The 18,794-nt window shown below is 40.8% G+C and overlaps 2 long non-coding RNA genes across 4 annotated transcripts; both read left to right on the top strand.

Moving 5' to 3' along the window:
* The first annotated feature begins 254 nt into the window (after positions 1-254).
* On the top strand, positions 255-12,086 carry LOC101789324 (uncharacterized). Of its 3 annotated transcripts, XR_010046227.1 has the most exons (8): positions 255-905; positions 2,422-2,694; positions 3,711-3,819; positions 4,527-4,594; positions 4,726-5,697; positions 5,797-5,954; positions 7,529-7,609; positions 11,966-12,086. It is a non-coding gene; the product is annotated as an uncharacterized LOC101789324 (long non-coding RNA). The 3 variants fall into 3 exon arrangements; XR_010046225.1 differs by having other exon boundaries at positions 257-905; positions 4,726-5,954; XR_010046226.1 differs by lacking the exon at positions 255-905 and adding an exon at positions 1,058-1,186 and having other exon boundaries at positions 4,726-5,954.
* A 4-nt stretch (positions 12,087-12,090) lies between these two features.
* On the top strand, positions 12,091-18,426 carry LOC134475205 (uncharacterized). Its single transcript, XR_010046228.1, has 3 exons — positions 12,091-12,575; positions 13,140-13,208; positions 15,904-18,426. It is a non-coding gene; the product is annotated as an uncharacterized LOC134475205 (long non-coding RNA).
* Positions 18,427-18,794: the final 368 nt, after the last annotated feature.

The following is an 18,794-nucleotide window of genomic DNA, read 5'->3' as shown; positions in this document are numbered from 1 at the left end:
AACCATTATATGACTGACATAAGTACCTGTTCCCAATGGATCACTGATTTCCTAGGAGTGTTGGACTTTTTTTTTCCCCATACACTGCACCTACAATAGTGTGCCAAAAATGCAGAAGATTCCAAGCCATAGTTTTGTGTCATTTTATTTCTCCTTTTGAAGCTCCTAGACCTTTTGGAGGAAACCTATGGGAAGGCGTGGTGAAAGGCCAGTTAGTTTATTTATGATCCTGGGGGAATGAAACCAGAGCCTCCACTCTGAGCCACATCCCCAGGCCATTTACTTTTATTTCTTTATTTTTAAGATGTGAGACAAGGTCTTGCTTTGTCAACTGTACGGGGGCAGAGCGAACACCTCAGGTTCTGGCCATTGGGCTAGGATCCCAGCAGGCCTGGGCCACTAGCGCAGCTGGGCTGTTTTAGTCAGAACTGGGTATGGAGAAAGCCAATAAACGGAAATAAAGCAGGGACTGACCATCCTGGACTCTAGCCTAGTTCGATCTCCCAGGACGCGGACAGGAGCCAGCGCCGCGCACGCAGGGTGCAGAGTGGGGCGCATTCGGGACTGCGCAGCCCGCGTGGCACCGCCTCCGCCGGCTGCCGCGGGGACTCCGGTGGAGCTGGGGTGCGCAACGCCGGCTGTAGCCGGCGACGGCTAGGTCAAGCCCCCACCCCGGCTCCTCTTCTCCTCTCTCCTCCGACCATCTCCGCGGGACTCCCCGGCAGCCGGCGCCCAGCACGGGGAGCTGGCCGGAGAGGTCTCTGGGTCTGATGGCTTCGGGAGGCCGGAACTCACCGGGACCGGGACCAGGACCGGGACTGGACCTAGCAGAGCCCTGCGCGGGGGAGGAGGGTCGGGATGACACACGGCGGGCCGGGACACCCGACCTCTGGCGCCTGGCAGCCGTGAGTAGCAGCGCCGGCGGGCGGGTCGGGAGCGCAGGGAGGGGTGCTCGCGCCTGAGCGGGCTGCAGCGCCCGGAGGGCGGAGGCTCCCGGATGGGGATGGGGCTAAAACAGAATAAAGATTTCCCATTCCTCCGTATATCTTGTGACTTCCGGGGTGCACCTCCGTCTTTCAGGGACCCTAATATTCGAGCTGCATCCCGAAAAACACATTTCACATAACTGTGTAACTCTCAGCTTCCTGCCCTTGGAGCTTGCGGAGGAGACCAAGCCAGGAGCAGGGTGAAGAACTTGGAGTGCTGCGGTGAAACGCTTAGGGGGGGGGGGGGTGCGGTGCCCTTTTCTTGCTGCGGGCTTCTTTTGGAAGGCTCCAGTAAACTTAAGTTGACAAACTTACAGGTTATTGCGGTGGGGTGAGGTCCGCTGCGGACTTCACTGCTTTTTGGTAAAGTCCTGGTCTTTGGCGCTGAGAGTCAAATTATAGTGAGTGTCTGCACTCCTGGGGCGGTGTGTGTGTGTGTGTGTGTGTGTGTGTGTGTGTGTGCGCGCATTACTGTTTTCAGTGTCCCCTTGTAAGACAGTCCTGGAAGCACAACACACTTAGAAATTTGTCTATTTCTTGCGGGAAAAGAGACTACTTTATTACAGGAGTTCCAGGAGTTCTGCTGGGCTTTAGATAGACAACAGAGAACCTAGCAGAGATGGAAGACTGGATTTAGGACTGTCAGAAATTAAAACTGCCGAAAACTCTAATGGACAAAAAGTAAAACAATTTTTTTTTTTCATGATTAAAAACTATTTAAAAGGTGTGTGAAAGTTCTCACGGTGCCCACAGAGCAGCAGTCAGAATGTTACAGTTCAGTATATGGTAAAAATGAAACCTCAGACTTGAGTAGAAAACTTGAGAGATTATGTTAAAATCTGCACAGAGCCCAGCCTGGCACTTGTCACTTCATCTGTAGAAGGGTTGTCTGAAAGCTTTCCTGGGACATGGACTTTAGTCATGGTCACTGTTCACTTTCAAAATGAAAGTTTTAGACATTTTAAAACACTGGAAATTCCTTTGGTAAATAAGTACAGCTGCTATATAAGGCCACTTCCCAGGTCATTGCTGTCAGCCTGTTCTGAGAAGGTCCAGGCTGCACTGTGCCCCTAATACTCAGGACACAAGCTCTGCCTTCTGTGTCCTTTGTACAAGTTCAGAGGAGTAAAACTAGTTTCGTCCCACCGCATTTGTCTGAGTTTTATTATAAAGGAAGCAAAGTCTGGTTATTTCTGTAAATTAAAGTATGGAAATCAGGGAAAACCTTCTAGGTGAAGGCTCCTGGGTGAAATGGAAAGGAAACTGAGCTGAGTTCCAGTGCTCTCTGTCTGTCTCTTGCCCTTGGTGAGTTATTGTTGTAATCGGAGTTTGTGTTTCCTCATCTACTAAGAGGGGTAAATGTCTCTCAGCGCTAATTAACAGAATAACAGATCTAAGCGTGGAGGAAAGCATACTATACTTTTTCTTCTTGCAGATCACTGAAGATGATGCTTCATTAACCCCAAGTCTGAAGATCAACTCAGAAACTTAGGACTTATTACCACTTGGAATTCCTAAGCATAACATCACGCTTCCTTTGGACTCACCCAGCTCTCTAGCTAAAAGCAGTGGCTAAGAACCTCTCAGGACAATGATGACACCTGGAGTTTCAGGTGGTCCTTCTGACCCTTCAGGAATTCACATGTTTTGCTTGCCCCCCTCTCTTCTTGTGTCCTTTGGTAAGCTCAAGGGCCAGCTGCTTGAAGAGGTAACTTTTCTTCTCCTCTGTGTGTGTATACCTGTGTGTGGGTGTTTGTGTGTGTACGTTCAGAGCAATTCACCAAATTTAAGAGCCAGTATTTAAATCCAGTTATTAAGACCTGCAAGGTCTTACTGTCTTGATGGGATCTTTTGCAAGATCTGAGCGGAAGGTGCAATCTGGGCTGAGTGCAGATACTTTGTTAAAGGAATGAGTTTCACTGACGCTGCCCATTTGTGTGCAGTGATCTCATCTTGTACGTTAATGTGAGTGTTTAATATTTTGTGCTATGTGGAGAAGTGCACGTGTTATTCTTTCTCCTACTGGGTTCCAAAAGACCAACCAGTTGAACCTGATACAGTTCTTCCCGGTAGGTGATAAGTTTCATTATCTCTTCTTCACATTTTTATGCGGAAGGCCTTTCCAGTGTTCCAGATTTTCGCCCCCAGTATGTTTCGCCTTGACGGTGTTGTTCAGGGAGACATAAACTAAACAGTGTTATCTGCCATCCATACCTTCAGTCATCGTGATGACCTCAAAGCTGTATTTACCAAACTGTGTGAGTGCCTGGCATTTGGCATGCAAGTGTTTGCCTTCAGCTACTTTTGAATCTAATGTATCAGTACAACCTTAGCATTTAAACTTAAGCCGATGTTTCATAAAAAGCCATATACTCACTTTCTTAATTTTCACAGTGATTTCTGATGGTATGATTATCAACTTTACTGTATCAAACAAGAAATTGGCATTCAGAAGTGGTAATTAAGTGAGCCAAGGCCATGTGAGGCATTAAAGACAGAATACAATTTGAATCTGCCTTGAGTTGACTCCAAAAATCTATGCTTACCTCCTAGGTTTTAATGCAGACCCCAGAAAGCAGAGCCCTTCTGAGTTCTGTCTGCAGTGTTTGTCTTGCTTGGATTTCAGAGGTGCTTGGGAACAGGCGAATCCTGGATGTGGAAGCCCTATTGCTCTATGAGAAGGAAGGATTTCAACGTACTCATGTCCTTTTCCATGTGTTACAGCCAGCAGCGATCGCTATGCTCTTGCACACTCCACATCAATAGCATCCTCTAATCAGCACTTGTTACTCACTCATCCTGAGGTCCTCAAAAAACTTTGAAATCCAGACTTGTGAGTTGATATAGTTCAATGTTAATAAAATCACATTTCATTTCAAACTGGCTGTGATAACGGGGTTTTGTGATCAATTGGCTAAGGTCTTCTTGCCTGGCTTTTTATATTTTTGATGGAATTGGTTTTCTTTAGCAAACAGTTTTTCCCTTCTGTGATCAGACCTCAGTCCTGGCAAAAATTGCAAGTGCAACATAGCATTTTTTTTTCCTGTAAAAGAGAAAAATACATATGATATGAAGATAGGCTTATGACTGAACCTCAGCTGTTCTGACTCTCTACCTTAAAACTGGGGCAATGCCTGCTTTCTGTTTTGAATGACAAGGTCAGCAGCATATCTGAAGACTCACCCAGTGATCACCAAGTATGTTAATGTTTTCAGCCTCGAAGTAGTGAGCATCTTGTTCTTGCAAAGTAAATTTTTGGATGAACAGAGGTGCCGTTGTGATTCATGCTGACTTGAGAGTGAGCTGATGTAATTCATGCAATCTTTTGGTATTGTTCATATACATATATGTTTATAGAAATTGCCAAAATGTGAAAGCTTTTAATTTAAGCCGGGCGCGGGATATTTTCAGTAACACATAAAATCTGAACAGTTTGTTTTCTATCAACTTTGTGCTGGTGCACATGTAAATTTGCCCTACAAAATGCATAAGCTAAAATAAAATGAAACCCTCTTTTTGAAATTAATTTGTGTCTTCTAGAAAAGATGATGCATCTCTGCCTCTGGAAATAACTTCCATATTTCTTGAAAGGACTCAAAACCATAGAGGTAAGGATAAAATACTTGGAGTGTTTTATTTATGATGTTAATACTCACAAACATTTAAGGAATATTAGCTTTGTTCCAGGAACGATACAGACAGCTTTATAAACTTACCTCATTCACTTTTGGTTCTGCAGATACTTCCTGAGCACCGGAGGTGCCACAGGATCGGATGAAGAAGCATGTGTGACAGGTCAGTTGGGAGAAGATGTGTGTCCTCTGGCTGATGAGAGTGACAGAACCCTGAAGGTAAGATGGGAACCTTCAGGCTGGGGTGGTTGTGTAGGCTTGTGGCAAGTGCAGTGTTTAAAAATGAGCTGTGGACAGTGCAGAGAAATTTCAAAGGGGAGCACATGGAAGCAAATCATTGCAAATGCATGGAAGGGAAAGGTTACGATTTCTTAACCTGTAAGCGATGAAGGTAGATATTTATCATCTCTTAGGAGAAATTAATAACTGAAGTAAAAACACATATTTGCATTGTCCCTGGGATAATCATTTTTAGTTTTTTGTTTGTTTGTTTGAGACAAGGTTTCACTCTGTTATTCAAGCTGACTTTGAACTCACTGCATAACCCAGGTTGGCCTGGAACCCACTACAATCCTTCTGCCTCAGCCTCCTGAGTAATGGAGTACAGGCATACACCACCACGCCAGCACCTGGACAATCTTGATTGTGAACTTAATTCATTTGTCAGATCAGTGAAATACCTCCTGAGTATTTCTGAGTGTGGTGGGTCAGGGAGGCATGGCCTTGGGTGTATATCTGCTCCTCACCACACACACACACAAGTTGCTCTTCCCCCAGGGTCTTTATTCAATCCACCATAAAGTAACAACTTTAAGTATTTCTAGTTTAGAAACTGCTGTGGGATGAAACCTGTGAGTCTGTTAGCCCAAACTAATCTCTACCCCTTTAAATTGGGAGAATGGAGTATTTTGTCCAGAAGTGGGTAAGCTGTCTAATATATTCCGTGAAAACTTGGTTCTGTTTACTTGCACATTTATGTTTCATCATGGTATTGTTGCCAGTTTTATCTTGACTTATTTTTTTATGCATAATTCAGAAAAAAACATTCTGACAGCAAAATCTACCCCAGACATCCTCAGGTAACACTGACTAGAATGACTTTTCTCTTTATAATTCATCTGAACAAATTGCTTGGCCTATCTCAATATGTATCTTGATTTGTTATTCTGTATTTCCAGGAGGCATGCAGGGTGCACCTGCATCTCCTGCAGAGAAACAGGACAAACTGCACTTTTGTAGTCAAACTAAACTCAGCCGTTTGCAATGGTCATCCCTGAGGCCTGCCTCTGCGTGGATCCAATGCAGATAGTGGTCAGACAGTTGGCAAGACACAAAGGTGAAATCTTACTGTGCGTGGTTTATAAGGAAAGAACTGTGTCTAGTTTAAAATGTAGGTAGGAAAAAAGGGATGTGAACGTTCTGTGGGAAACATGTGGACGTTTGCGTGTACATAAAAGGTTTCTACACATCCCCTGAATGATTTTATGCCACTTTGGATCAGTAAGGTCCCTTTTCACTTTTCAAAATGCTTGACATTTGAAGAATTTTGTCAGATTACTGATCACAGGCCTAAGAGATGAGAAAGATAGAAACCCTTATCACCCAATTTCACAGGAGATGAAACAGATGAACAGATGATTGAGCAGTGTGATTTAAATACGCCGCAACTGTTGGCGGAAGAGGGTAAAACTTAAAATGCAGCAATCTTCTGACACCAGGACATGCTCAGGGTTGTAATTGTTGTTATCGTTTGATTTACTATAAGCTGAGGACAGAGACACAACAATTTTTATAGTGTATGTTTTAGATGAATCCAGTGCCCTTGCCTATAAATAGCCATCACTGAGGGGAAAGTGCAGAGATTGGGCACAGCCCTGTCTGAGTTCCACAAGAACCTATGTAAATTATATGCATTGGCCTTTAAGGCAAGTGGCTTAGTGTATGTTGAGTTGTAGGTTGTGTATTGGCCTTAAAAGGTGATTTGGCAGTGACAGGTACTGATAAGACGTACTTTGAGGTGAGATGCCTGCCATCCATTTATCCAGTGTGTGTTGAGGCTCTGATGTGTTTCCCAGATGAGATCAATTTTAGCTGGTGTTACTGAAGTAAGTATCAGGAGGAGGAAGGCAGGAGAGTTCTTTTGTTCATTCTCTGCTAATATTGGGCCAAGTAAAGCTGGGGAAGCTGGACTATGAACAGCTGTTGTACTAATTACAAAGAGCATTGTTATGGGGCAGGAGACCACCTGGAAAACTTAAAGCAGCATATTTGTGCACACTAGTAGTAACTCTCATGGAGGAAGCAAATTTGGTACCACATGCTCTGCTGGTAACCAGCTAGAGATGGCACCAGCAATGCTGAGCAAACCACAGGTTGCCTGTGGGTGCAGATGCTACTTTAAATGGTGACATCATTGTAGTGGACTTATCAACTATTCCTTTTGTTTTTCTTGCAATAAATGTGGGCTGGAGGGGACAGTGGGACAGGGAGCTTATGGGCAAAGCTAACTGAACATTAGAAGCTCTGTCCAGTGAGATGTTACATCTGTGTTACAACAGAAGCCAAGTTTTAAGTGCAATAATAAAAGCCATCAGATCTTTTGAGCAGTTCTTTGTAAACACATTGCAGAATACTAGCATGTTAATGTAATGGAATCCTCACACTGTCCCTTGGAAGTAGGTGTTATCTCCATTCTTATCATGGAAATTTTAAAATTTACAATCTTACAGTATATGAAAAGCAGGAAAGGCAGGCCCAGCCTGTTTAGTCTCAGGTAGCCTTGAGAACCCGCCTGCCAGTTGCAACTTGCAAATAGACATAACTCAGCCAGAAAGTGAATTTTGTATTAAATTGCTTCAAGAAAAGATGGTCTCAGTTAAAGACAATGATTGATTTTACTTGCTCACCCAGGCTCCTGAACTTCCAGTGGTGTCAAAAGAAACCTCTATCAGCCAAGAACAAGCCTACCTGACAACATATGACTCACACTAGGTAATCAACTAGAAAATAACCTGCCATCAGCCTTTTGTACTCCCTGCCTAGTATATATATATATATATATATATATATATATATATATATATAGAAAGAGAGAGAGAGAGAGAGAGAGAGAGAGAGAGAGAGAGAGAGAGAAATCTGTTTAATTCCAAGGCAGGGCTGATGATTTGGAAAGCAGTTTCCACCAGTCTGCTTCCGTCTTAGTTACTTTTTACTCATTGCTGAGACAAAATACCTGGTGTTCAAAGTTGGGAAAGGAAAGGTTTATTTCTTACAGTTTTTGGAGGTGTTAGTCCATACTCAGTTGGCTCCAAGATAGGGTGGCATGGAGGGGCCACAGTTCATGGTGGCTGCAAATAGCAAGTGAATACCGGCAAGAGAGAGAGAGAGACACACCTTCTTCCTGCCATTACATTGTATGCTGGCTCCACCCCTAGGTGGGTGTAGCACTGACACCATCAATCCAAGCTCTAGACAATGAACCAATCACAGATGCATAATGCAAATGCATGAGGCCTGGGCGTCACAGACATAAGCTTTGACAGCTTGTGTAATAAAAAATTGCCTTCCAACTCCTCAGTGCCTGCACTTCTTCCATTTGATTTGGTCTTTCCTCCTTCCTGATTTTTTTCACAACATTCTAACATTGTTGAAGTGGAGACTGGGAAGAATTAAAAGCTTGCTGATTACTTGTGTAACAAGTAGCAGAGCAGAAATTTGAGTTATCTATAGGTTTAGTTTGAAGTTTTTTAGACAGAGACTTATAATCCATTGAACATGGTCATGGGAAAGACCATTGGCATTCATAGGAAAGTCCATGGGTTTCCCTGTTCAGGTCCCGTGGGCAGACATATTTGTTTCTTTCATGGCTTCTGTCCTCTCTTAGGAGTAACTTGCACAGTGACCCTGATATATGTCATCTCTGCCTGTTAGGCAAGAAGGCTGTGTAGAGCCTGCTTTAGAAATTCTGTCTTCATTCTTCGTCTGACTCACTCTGTCTTTTTCTGAGCAGAAGGTGCGATTTTAAACTCCCTTTGGTAATGTGCAGTCATGGAGACACAGTGAAACCATTGCCTTTCTCCCAGACTACTGAAGCAGCATTCAGACATAGGGCCTGTGATACATACATTTGAACTACTTAATGTAGGTGAATTTAGATTCCAGAAATAGTAGTTAGGAGGAATCAGAAGGAATATTCATGTTTGAAAAGATTCCAGCACAATTTCCACAACTAAAGACTGACAAATCGTCCTCTAGAGGGATCTTCTAAGAGCTTTCCTATCCTGGAGCCTTCTGAAATCACATCCATGCTGTATGCACATTGAGATTTTTTTCCTTTCTAAAGGGAGTTTAAGCCTGCAGCTTTTAACTGCCTCTTAAAGAAATGTGTGAATTCAGCACACAAGAAGAAATCCTCTGAAGCATCCAGTAGAGATACAATGCTTCACATGTAACACATGCTAGGCTAGATTTTAGAAAAAGGGCAAAGTTGCTTTTCCTGGAAAGGAACTTTCTCTAGAAAGAGGCATTTTGATTTGTAGTTCCTACCAGGTTAGTAACTTCTGTGGAACCATTTTTCTGGCCGCCTACATAAACAAGGTATGTCCTGTGAAGATAAAAGTGTGCAGTCTCCTAACTAGGTATTGGTTATTAGCAAAGACTCCAGACACAGATGCCTTACGACTGAAATACTGCTTGAAAATTTGCTAGCTCATTAAAGTAACTTTGACTTATTTTGTCATGTACAAAATGCCACTCCTTCATTTAGGAGTATAATTTAAATAGATTGATCGATCTATTTAATATATGCCACTTAATATAAATATATGCCATTATGTGACTGGCACATAATGGGATTTTAACGTTTTAGTTATTGTATTAGTACTACTTGGTTATCATTTTATCATTGTATTAATGGCAATCATGATAATAAGCATCATGACTTGCACCCAAATATGGATAAGATATTCTTTGGGACATTTCTACACTTTCTGTAGTTATACTCTCTCCCTGTTCCATTTCATGTAATGGCTGAAGCTTCTTTTTGTCTTTTTAAATTTATTTTGTTTTGTTTTGTTTTATGCCCCTTACAGTATTTATAACCATTTATTCAGGTTAAGCACTTTTAAAATTTTTACTGACCTTTTGAAGTTCTTTACTTTTCTTGGTGTACAAAAACAAGTAAAATCCATGACCTCAAATATAAACTGAATAAGACAGCATAGAACCATTATCTATATTATTCATATATGTTTATAGTATATGTAATAGCACAGAAAATGTATACAGCAAAACAAAAAGTAAAACACAAATTTCAAAAATTAAAGTCATAAAGGAAGAAATTTTTCTGTATTAAATTCTCTAATGTATCTCAAATACCTAATTTGTCATTTGGTTCCCAACAGGAGCTCAGTAACCTTTATTGAGTACATTTCTATTTTTGTAAGCAAAAAAATGAAAGTGTAAACCATTTAAAAAATACAGCAAAGTGTTACCAATGATTACTGATGAATGTTTTAATTATAACTAAGTTGCATTTTCTGATGTTTCTTCTATTTGCATCAGCGTTTTTTCTAAAAGTAAATTGAAAGCTGAGAAAAAGGACCAATAAATTTGCCTGTATTTCATATTACTAAGGATAACTGAATTAGACCCAAAATTTTACTTTAATTTTGAGTCTTAGTACTTAGCTTTAATGACAGTGGCACCAAGATAGTCATGTTTTTTCTTCTGAATATACAATAAGGGGATTCTTCTCTACTTTCATCAATTTTTTTTTTTTAAATTGGAGATGAGACATTGCATCAGTAAAACTCCACACAGTTCTGAGATATCATTATCCCTTTCAACATAAAAGAATATGTGTATGACTTGATTTAAACATCAGAAATTAGCTTGCTCTTGCTATGCATGCATGTCTGTTTCTACCTATTGCTTTTTCTACACAGACTGGTCCATATGTATGTGTAGTAATTCAAGCACATATATTCTCCCTGTGCCTTATCAATCATAGAGGTAAGCAAGACATTAATTAATCTTCTACTTAAATGTAAGGGCACTAGTAAAAAAGAGATTAAAGGTGAAGGTAAGATACAGAGAGATGGAGAAAGGACAAGTCACAAAAAAATAAGACAGAGACGTGGAAATCCAAAGAACCAGAGGGAATCACAAATCTTGTAGTACTTGAAATTCTTCAATGCTTTTTAAAAGTACCATGATTTCAGGATATAGATAGCTCTTGCATTCGTGAGACTCTCTTTTAATATACTGATAAACATTTTTTTTTTTTTTTATGATTTGAAATAAGCTCTGAGCTTTTCTTGTCCCTAGGTACCGTAGAGGTCCCATGAGATGTACACAAGACTTCTGACCTAACTAGCGGCCAGAGCCTTCTGTGTGTGACTCCTGACTTCACCAAGGAGTTATTTCAGAGCTTTCTTTTCTTTTTTGTTTTTTAAGCATTTTACTTTTGACACCATATTCATCCAAGTGGTTAAATTTCTAGGAGAGCCCACAAACAAAAAACAGACAGACAGACACACAGGGTTTCACATTGAGATTATACTGGAATGTGGGTGGTTAAGGAGTTAGATGACTTTATATTTGTAACTGTCTGTTTTATCAGGGCATGCAGCAAACTAGAATAAGCTGTTTCACTTCTTTTGAAAACTAGATTTTTGAATTCATAGTAGGAAGTGGTTATTATTTTGCCAAAGACTTGGATACATGTGTTTATTTATGACTCTCCAGTCATTGAGGGAAAAAAAAAATGAATGTTATCCTAGCTACCCAAACCACATGGTTGCTTCTGGTCTTTATAGGGAATGTAAAGCCAGTTAACGGTTTCCTTCTCTTTTGAGAAATTAGCTCCTGGACAAGTTAAGCACTGTGTATTTTTGCTATCTGTCTGCAAATTGTGAGTTGGAGCTGGGTAAATGATTTACTGATTATGTTTTATAAGTACCTGTTAGTAGTTATTTTGGGAAGTAAGGCTAGGGATCTAGCACAAGAACAGACAAAATGTGTCCTGTGGGACAGATTGGGTTTGCCACCTGCTTCTTCTACATAAAGTTTTAACAGAACATAATTACATTCATTGGTCGGCACACTGCCTATGGTTGTCTGTGATTGTCTCTGTCTATGCTGTTTCTGTACTGAACACCAGAGGTGAATAGCTGTGATAGCGACCCTGTGTCTTGTAAAGTCTACAATGCTTCCTGTGTGGTCCTTTAGGGAAAAAGATTGTCCACCCCTCACTTAGATTTGTATGTGTACTTACGCTATTTTGAATTTTTTTGCCATATTTGTAATAAAACTGTTAACATATTTGAATGTTTTTTCTGTGTACAGAGGTGTGGTATTTGTGTTCCTGCTATCTTCAGAAATCAGCAGATATGTCTTTGGACAAATCAGACGTGGAAACCTCAGAATGATGCCAAGGAGAGCACAGAGAAAGCTAATCTAGGCAAGTAAAGGGGCTTGGCAGCCTCAGAGTGGAGAGGGGTGTATGTAGATTAAAATTAAAAGACATGGCTTATAACCAGGTCTCTTGGGGAACCTAGGAAGGGAGTGGAAAAAGAAAAATTAAAGAGGATGATGTCCCTGATTCTAGTTTCCAATTATGGCCTTATTTGGGTAGTGACAATATGTACTTAGAGGGTGTAGGTTTTTGAGCTGTCACTAGAAAGGAGGAGCACTGTCCCCCTGGGCCATAATGTTGCCCTTGCTTGTCTTCTGCCAAGGAAATGGAGCTCCAGTGGCACTGAGGGTGCTGTGTATCGTTTGTTTGAATGTATGCACCTGACTTCAGGGGACACCTTCTCATAGCGTGCAGTCTCTTGTGATATCTTACAGCAGTAGGGCTGTTGAAACAATGCTGGATGGCTTACAACTTACAGGAATTTATTTTTTTCTGGAGCATGGAATTCCGAGAACAAGATGCCAACCGATTTAGTGTCTGGTGAGGCCTGCTTTAGGTATCTGGCTTGTTTCTGTTTATATATGTTGGTCTTCTTTTGTGTCTTCATATGATAGAAGAAGTATGAGCTCTCAGAGTCTCTTTCATAAAGGCACTAATCCCAGTTATGAGGGGCTTCACCCTCATGACATCAGCACAGTCCTTTCCCAAAGGCTCTATTTCTCAAAATCATCCAATTGAGGGCCATAATTTCAACATAGGAAATTGTGTGTGGGGGGGGAGTAACATGTTCAGTCTATAAAATCTAGCCTATGACTTCATTTGAAAAATTTAAATAAATGATAACCGTACAGGACTCCTGATATTTGAGGTCTCCTCTCCTGATGCTTGACTGAGGCTTGGCTAATGGAGAGAAATTTCAAGTGGTTCTCTAGAATGTGAGTCCTGGGTATCAGATACAAAACACATAGTCCTCTACAAGGTATCCTGAGCAAAACTAAGATCTGGTACCATCAGTTCTCCCTGAGGGAAGAGACTTATATCTAGCAGTGTCTTGAGCAAAGCCAAGAGGTTAATTATCCCTCTTTATTTCTGTGCTTATGGCAGCCCAGAGAAGAGTTGTCCCTCCTGGTCCCTTGTATCATCTGGCCATCTCTGAGACGCATCCTGAGTGAGGTAGGTATTATTAATGGAAATGAAGACCATGTAAATCAAGGCTGCTGTAACCTGAAAGGAGACAACTCCAAGGAATTGAGGAAAGGAGCAATTCTTCCAAGGAACTGCTAAATAATTGCACCTGTAGCTGAGACTGCTGTATCTTCCAAGTCTGCTCCTACTGGAATCATTTCTGACACTTGCCACACCCTTTTATTGAAATCTCCTAATATCGCTTAGTTCTCCTGAAAGATTATAAGACACATATTTTCTGCATGGCAAGGTTTTCTTCTTCATGTTTGCCTTGGTCACTTTCCCATCAGTATACACTATGGCAGAAAGCCACTACTGCATGGAAAAGCTGTGTTGGCTCCTGGTTGCAATCCTTTGCCCGCTGGCTCCACAGCAGATCTAACATGTTGGAGCAAAGCTACTCACAGCAGGGTTCCTGGGAAGCAAAACATGGCGGAAGATGACAGGGAGAGAATTGAGCTCTGTCATGGCACACCCCAGGGACTCATTTCTCCTTACCGGCCCCACCTCCTAAAAATACATGGAGCTATAAATTCATTATTGGATAAATCCATTGATGATAACATACCTATGACTCAGTCATCTGAGTTCGTAAGGTTCTGTGGGACGCAATGTTAAAAAATAAAATTAGGGATGACACTCAAAACCTTCATTAATAAATTATCAATGCATCTTCTGTACCAATAGATGCTCTAAGAATCCTCTGAGATGAGAGGGTTTTTAAACATTTAGAACAAATGAGGAATGAATGATATCCCTTCACTACATGTTTGTTTCTCTTGTATCTTGCTTTTTTTTAAACATTATCCTTTATCAAGCATCTCAGGAGAGGACTTGAGATTTATCTCGAACACAATGTGTGATGCTGTAACAGAGTCCAAAGAGTTGTATATAAAAAGCATATAGAATGAACATCTATAATGATTTGACCAGTGCTTGCAGGAAACAGTTTTCCATTCCATGTCTCCTGGAAAGTGTAAATGCAGCTAATGGAAAAACCTAATTAGGAAAGCAGCTTAAGAGAGTCTATGGAAGGCAAAGCTTTTGATTGACTCAGTGGGTTACTATTAATAGAAGAATATGTTACTGCAAGTGGGAGACTGTTTAGATACGGGCAGAGACCCACTGACGGGTAGTAGCACAGTCTTGGGTAGTATTACTTTCTATTTCAGGATATGTGGTAAAGCAGTCCTAAGAGTTAGCATCTCTGTACCTCAGTGAATCTTCCAGTGAATTGTTTGCCATTATAGTTTGAGGGACTGGATTCTAGTTCAAGTCCAATTCTTCTGAAAACAGATTTGCTTTGAACCTGTAGTCTTCCTCAGGCTGCTGATTACAGACCCTCACTGAAAGTGTCTGTGAAACGGGCCTTCATCAGTTACCATCAACTGACAGCTCCTTCCTACCCCAGTAACTGCAGTGTGGCCCAAATTTTCTCTCCCATTCTCGCACCAAAGACTCAACTTGTTTAAAAAGTGATCTCTGTTTTTCTTTGTAGCAGTTTATTTCCACCAATGAGACCTGGATTACGAAATTGATTCTGTACAACTATGGAGACAGTAATGTGAAAACTAAAAAACTTCGAGAAGTAACTGCTTCCTAAAGGAAGGCATTACTTTTGTGAAAAGTGATTGCAGACATCAGTAAAATTATATGAGGGACAATAAAACAGACCACTGAGGTAGATTCTGGCTTCCAAAATTATGAGCACCATTTAATTAGTTTTTAAAGGCTAAGACATTTAGAGAAAATTGTAATGGCATCCGATTAAGTCAGAGGGACTAAGACTCAAGTTTCAGTGATGTTGGCCATTGTGTTTCAAGATCTTTCTATTGATTTGGGGAGACAAACTGTAATCCAAGCAAAGAGGACTTGGTCAGGGTTTCATTTCTGCTGCCCGCTGTTAACTATGTAACCTCTTCAGTACTGGATATGAAGATGACAGTGTAGTGATGAATTCATGCAGTGAGAGCCCTTAGCACAGGAAGGGTTAGCTCACCCTAGGTGACAAATGTGTGTTTGTCTCAATGTCTGTGTTGGTCTTTTCTAGTGAAGTGTTTTCAGGAAGTTTACCTGAACCAGAAGCTCTGTGAGTACACGTGGACCTTGGGAGCACTGGTCCATTGTCCTTCCTATTGGCAGGGATGGTCTTGGAGTTTTGCCTTCATTACATGTGTTAGTTTAATTTTAGTCCTTTCCAAGCATTGATTTCATCCCCTGGAGTATGTGGATAAGGCTGTTGAGATGTGGAGCTGGGGCTCTGAGGCCACCCTAGTGATCATTGGATATACGCAGGTTCTACTTGGGGCGAATCTGTGCGTGCTTCCTCATCTCATAATGAAGACGCCCTCTCCCAACCTCCTAGAGGATGGCTCCAACCAGCACACACAAAGATGCACCAGCAGAAAGCCTGTCTCATAATGGTAGCTCAGTTAGTGGCAACTGGAATGATTTTTAATTGTTAATAACCTTGGTCTAATGAGCCCACTGATTCTCAAGGCTGGAATACTCAGTACACCCTCTTACACAAGCTAGCACTACAACAGTTCCCCATGGGCAAATTTTGTCTATACTCATGATTTTATTTTACCTGAGACTTATGACTTGTGTTGATTTTGCCTTTTATTTTATTTTGTTTTGTTTTTGTCTCTTTCCTGTTTTCTCTGATTTCCCTGCATGGCAGAGAAGCAGTTGCAGCAAAATGGTAGCAGCTACAGCTCAGGACCAAAGTGCCGGAAACCAAGGGTAGCCAAGATGTCTTCGCTTCCTCCCCGGATCCCTCTGTATCCCTGAATTTGTTTGGCAGGAAGCCCCATGTACTCCTTAGAAGCCATATAGCAAGGACCACAGTGGTTTTGTAGGGATCCTGAGAGAAGTTTCCTGCTTCTGTACCAAAGACTCATTTTCTCACTTTGGGAAGGGAACTTTCCTACAGCCAAATGGATCTGCATGTCTTTTCCTTCCTGTCCGACCAGTTCCCAGCCCTGGTCTCAGACCTAGCCAGCATGCTTGAGAGGACTGCATAGACTTCTCTAAGTCCTCTGAAGGAGCTTAAACAGGTGTGAGACAAGAATGTAAGATTATTCTGTGGTCTCTGCAGTGTTCATTTCTCTTGACAGACTGTTGTGTCAGATGAAATATGAAGATGATCTGTGCAAAATGTAAACGAGTCACAAAGACCCAAGGTTGAAGCGGACATTGTTACTGCTTCCTTCTGTCTTCCATAATAGTGTCCGTCTCCCTGAATCTTTGGAAGTTGCTAGCATCCTGAATGTACATATGCCATGTTATTGGAGTAGTGATGTTCCCAGTGGTAATGTGAAAAGTAGTGATTCCACCTATGTCTAATTATGTGACATTGAGTACTCATAAGCTTTAAACTTTTCACCTGTTTTATGATGGTATTTCTGTCTGCCTTACCTTCTTTTTTTTTATTTCAAAGAGGATAAAGCAGAATAAAACCAATCAAAACAAACCAGTGTAAGAAATACAGGACCCCAAACATTACAAAAACAATAGTTACCATAATGCCTTTCGATGTCTTCAAAATAGCTGCAGATAAGTTCAGACATAGTAACAATCAAAGAGAATATAATAGAATAGAAACAATAAAAACAAGACAATGAATGTAATAAAGGACTTCAAAAACAAGCCAATAGTAAGTCTAAAATTGCTACCATAATAATATTTTTCTATCCTTGAAATAGCTGCTCCTGCCACTGGATTTAACATAATCAAACAAAACAAAAGAGAATAAAATCCCACCCAATAAAACAATGGAAATTATATAAGACCTCAAAACAAGACATAGGGAACCAACAATGGCCGCAACCCTCAGAAGGAGATACCTCCAGATGCCACCCTGAGTAGCACTATCCTCTGAAACAATGAATAGACCACTGGTCCTAGCCTGCAATGTTAGTGAAACACCAAAACACCATGGCATCCAATTGCATTTAACCTCAATAGTTATAATCACAGACTGTTTCTCCAGATAAGCCAATCACTTTCGGCGGGTTGGGGATGGGGATTGGTACTTTCTGTTTGCCAGCCTGTGCACCAGAAGGGGCTGGGGTCTGGCTTTCCCCAGTCTAATGGAGGCTCATTCATGGCATTGGTTCCCAGACTTGTTGGCTGATACAAACCTTGTTCTCTCCTGCCTCAGTCTGTGAATGGCCCTGCCTTATTTTCTTACCAAATAAATTCTCAGCTTTGTCATTCTGGATCTCAGAATCCCAGAGCTAGGCAAGGACTTTGCATATCATCTAAATACAACCTTTGCCTACTGTAAGAATTCAGTCTCACCAGCATACTGCACATTTAAGGGCTCCAGCTACTTTCAACTGAGTACCTGTGTCCAGCTGTCCTCTTCAGGAGCACTGATTATTGGGAAGTCCTTCCTGTGCTTGGCTGAAATCTGAATCTTCTGAAATATATCTGTTGAGTCTATTTGGCTTCTGAAACCAACAGTAAATTTAATTACTTAGGGTGAAGAATACTATAAAAATGTCAGTAGCATTTTTTGTTAGCAAATTATTTTTATAACTCCTTTGTTAACTTCAACTTTGGGATTCTGATCTGATGAGACAGGCGTGGTATCAGGTGTTTGGTATTCTCAAGGGTCCCAGTGGCATCAGTGATAGAACTTTCTGGTGATTCCTCAAGGTAAGTGTGGGTGTTATTAATATTTGCTGTTCACAGACAGAATGCTAGAGCTGTAAATAGAAAAGTAAACTTTTTACACTTAAATTATTTTACTTGGAAATAATGTCCCTTTCATGCTTGACATTATTTTTATTCTGAACAAAAAAGCATGAAGCTTGATAAAATACAGTGAAAATTTCAAAAGGAGTAAATCATTTGTAACTGTAAATGAATAAAATTACATTTGTACCTTATAACCTTAATCAGTTGTGTTTCCCTGTGATTATATGTTTATGTGTAGCAGTTGTGATTGTGTCACACATGTTGAATATTCTATTGTGTTATACCCATGCCATTTGAAGTTATTTATTATTATTACCATAATGGTAGAATTTTGTTGAATGAATACACCTGATTCACTTAAAGAATTCCCATTATCACTAATTTAGAACCTGTGTTAGGAACATCAGGAATCTTCTCTTTGAGAATTTTAAATATGGTAAATGCCTCTAATTCTCAAATAAAGATTAGTTCATCATTAACTCTTTGAGTAACCTCTCCATCCATTTTTTCTTTTCATTTCACCAGTGTTATTAGGAGATCTAGATCAAATCCTGATACAAATTAAAACAACCTTGAGAGTCTGTCTCCTAAAAGATTGGCCGATATCAAGAAATCAAATAATAAAAATGCTGGTAAACTTCCAAGGCAAAAGAAATGTTCCTAGACTGTTGGTGGAATATAACCTGGCACAAGCACTAGGGAAATCAGTAAGGAGATTCCTCAAAAACAACAACAGAAACAAACAACAACAAAGAAAACTAACAGTAAGGAGGGGAAGAGCAGTATGTTGATCAGTGTTTGCAAAAGAACAGATTTAATGCAGGATACAGAAATTTATGAGTAGTTTGTAACATTTATCACAGAGTC

Source organism: Cavia porcellus, unplaced genomic scaffold (genome assembly GCF_034190915.1).
Source record: "Cavia porcellus strain 051 isolate PalLab524CR breed Dunkin Hartley unplaced genomic scaffold, mCavPor4.1 scaffold_2, whole genome shotgun sequence".
NCBI lineage: Eukaryota > Metazoa > Chordata > Mammalia > Rodentia > Caviidae > Cavia > Cavia porcellus.
Note: the sequence above shows the minus strand (reverse complement) of the source record. Positions and strands in the feature narration are given on the sequence as shown.